Raw genomic sequence first — 3,232 nt, 5'->3', positions numbered from 1 at the left:
ACCCAGGTGTCACGCCCGGGTACCAACGGAAGCATATCCGGTCGCGTGCATAGACCCGCCGTGTACATCACAACTCAAGTATACACAAGACGTCTACAACCATATAGTAAAAGCATATAATTCTAACCAGGTAATCAGAGCACGACTTTTAAGTTTAAACTTATACAACCCAAAACCTTAATACAGTAAATAAGAACAAAGTATACTTTTACAAAAAACTTTTATACAACTCTATATTAAACTATATAAACTGCTGGTGGTGATCTAGTACACGTCCAAAAAGGCTCTAGCTAGCCGCTGACCTCTCGCCAGAAACCCTAGCCTTTCCCGCTGTGGAAGGCTCTGTAAAAGCAACAACAAAGAGGGCGTGAGAACTATTAAACAATAGTTCCCAGTGGGTAAGCCGCCAAGAGTGGCGAAGTACACCACTAGGTCAACTGTGGCATGAGTAAATAATAATAAATATGCAAGTAAATGCAATAAGCAGATGGAGAAGTAAACTACTCATGCTATTTGCTCAACAATTAATAAATATTGATAAACTGCAGGTATCAATTATCACGATGAATTCTATCAATCATATTACGTGACAATTTAACCAAACATATACCAGATTGCAAGCTAGATAATTCATTATTACCGGAATTACAGATAATATCAAGTAATTACTTTCTATATTAGCAAGAATGAAATATTCTTTATGTCGCTAACCAATCATAATGTCAACTTTTAGGTTATTCAGCACTAAGCTCATTTTAGATGTCAATTTTCTAGTATGTTCATCAATAAGTTCACTTAACCCAAGACATATAGTAACTTTACTACTCTGTCCAGCTAAGGTTAAAGTACTTGACATAATCCAATTTTCAACGGACTTACACAAGGTAAGTTCAAGCCGCGCCGTGCCTAATGGCCCCGTGGTAGACAACATCCCCACTCTAGGGATGAGCCTCCCCCACGGCATTCCATTTCGGCGCTCACTTCGTACATTTGCGAGCATCTGTCGCTAAGCTGTTCGGGAGTGCTGGCTTGGGGGGGAGCGACCCCGCAAGCGTGTGCAAACGCGCACAATGGCATGCAAGCCGTAGTCCACAGTACCAGTCTCACAACAACATCATGTCCCTGACATGGAATCTCAACTCAAGCCACTCCGGAACGCGGGGCTTGGGGGGCGCGACCCCCGCAAGCATGTACGAAAGAGCATAATGGCATGCTAGCTATAGTCCAGGGTACAAATATCTCAACAGCATCATGTCTCTGACATGGAATCTCAACTCGACCCAAGGTCGGCACTGTAGTACCCAATCATAAGTCACTATCAACAACTTGTTGACAAGATTCTACCAGTCGTTAATATAACTTGACAAGTTAAAGCTTTACATCACACTAGTCATTCTATCAGGCTATACCTGGTCAGTCACTCACAATCTCTCACTACTCCTTACACATAAGGAAAGTGGTTTACTAAGGTTCTGTTCATAGACTCATGGCACATAATCTGAAGTTCAATATAAACTTCTATTACTTGAAGCAAACAAATATGAAACAATCACCTCTACTTGACTATACCAGTATGTCATCATATTTAAATCTAGTTATCTACTAGATTATATTCAGTTGTATATCATTCAATTATGCCATCATATAAACTTCTAGTTACTTACTAGAATATATACCACAATATGAATCTCAATATGAATGTATCATGTGAATGTAGAAACTAATAGAATAATACAATCAAGGAATATAAACGATAAATACTTTTCACATGATCTCCATGCCATTCATTCTACAATTAGGAATGCAAATACAAACACAAGCCTTTACCTGATCTTTCAGAGTTTAGCCATTATACTTGTTATATAACATTGCATAGCTCAATCCTAAGTACATCAGTTCCTTTGTTGTTCAACAGAACTAATTGGTCCATTCACGAATTTACCATTCTATCCTCGTGGATAACATCAAGCCAAATTGCATATGCAAGCTACTAGTATCATGAATCCATAGTACTTAACAGGTAACCATGTAGAGTGGACAAGTCATGAATCTTTTATTATCATTTAAAGATGCTATCATTTCCGATATGATCTACATATCTGTGCATATCTCAATGCCTTAAACTATACATATATTCATATGAATATGAAATAACTTCAACTTAGATGTCAAAGGAGATATAGAGGGAATTCACCCATTTTGGGAAGGTCTGACCCACCTATCACTAAGCTCAATCCAGCCACAAGAAGTCTCGAAACTCAACTCAACGAAGCCCCAACTCTGCTGAAAACGAAACACGAAAAACACATCAAACTACGACCGAAATGTTCAATTTCGGCACACATGGTACTTAGTACAAAGCAATAGCTTAAATTCCTGTTTTTGGCTCAGTTAATACCTCAAGTTAAGCTTCTAAAAGCCTTCACGCATCAGCCGGAAATACTCCGAAAGTTCGTCGCAAGCCCACTGCGAACAATTTCCAAAACGGCATCATAGTCGTCAAATATTGATATATATAGTCGGAATCTTGCAAATTCAGTTTCCTCACAGCAATTTCAGCTTACCCTTAGTTGGAACACCTTTCAAACTAGTCTCCCTGGTCACCAAATTAGCCCCAAGTTGTTCAAGAATCTGCTGCGAAGGAACAAGTTCAAACTGTATCAATTCGCTCAAATAATCGCATATAGCTTCGAATTAGAGTCATAATTCACTAATTATCTTCATCAAGCTTTAAAACAACTTTTTCTCTGAGCTAAAGTAGGTAATTCATAGTCCAAATAACTTCTCTTTACTGCTGTAAATAACTTCTAGCTCAGTTGGAAGCAACGAAACTAAAAGGCGTCCCAATTCAATACCAACCCGTAAACTAGAGAGAAATCGAGTTGATTACCTCTCTACCGCTGAGATTCAGCTCCCCCTGGTAGTAGCCTCACAGAAAACACAGCAAAACTCCTTCTCCCCACGTGCCAAAGACTTCCCTTGAGTCCTCCAATCAGCGAGCAACGAGCGCGGCGCGGAAATGGCGCAAAACGGCAACTTTCATGTAGAGAGAGAGAACCCTAGAGAGAGAGAGTGGAGAAGATGAAACCCTGAGCTCCAGCAACCATACCTCAGCTCCTGGGGTCGTGCTGGGGTGTTGGGGATAAATATGGGAGGGGGAAAGACCAAAATAACCCTGCTGCCACGCAGCTGCAGCTGATGCTGCTTGCTGTACCGGTATAGCATTATGCTT

General features: G+C 40.2%; 1 long non-coding RNA gene across 1 annotated transcript; it reads right to left on the bottom strand.

Annotated features, from left to right (window-relative positions):
* Positions 1–307: 307 nt before the first annotated feature.
* Positions 308–2,443, bottom strand: LOC109704406. The gene is made up of 3 exons (XR_002214367.1): positions 2,399–2,443; positions 2,219–2,283; positions 308–342 (listed from the first exon to the last, which is right to left on the bottom strand). It is a non-coding gene; the product is annotated as an uncharacterized LOC109704406 (long non-coding RNA).
* Positions 2,444–3,232: the final 789 nt, after the last annotated feature.

This window comes from Ananas comosus, unplaced genomic scaffold (assembly GCF_001540865.1).
Source record: "Ananas comosus cultivar F153 unplaced genomic scaffold, ASM154086v1, whole genome shotgun sequence".
Lineage (NCBI taxonomy): Eukaryota > Viridiplantae > Streptophyta > Magnoliopsida > Poales > Bromeliaceae > Ananas > Ananas comosus.
Note: the sequence above shows the minus strand (reverse complement) of the source record. Positions and strands in the feature narration are given on the sequence as shown.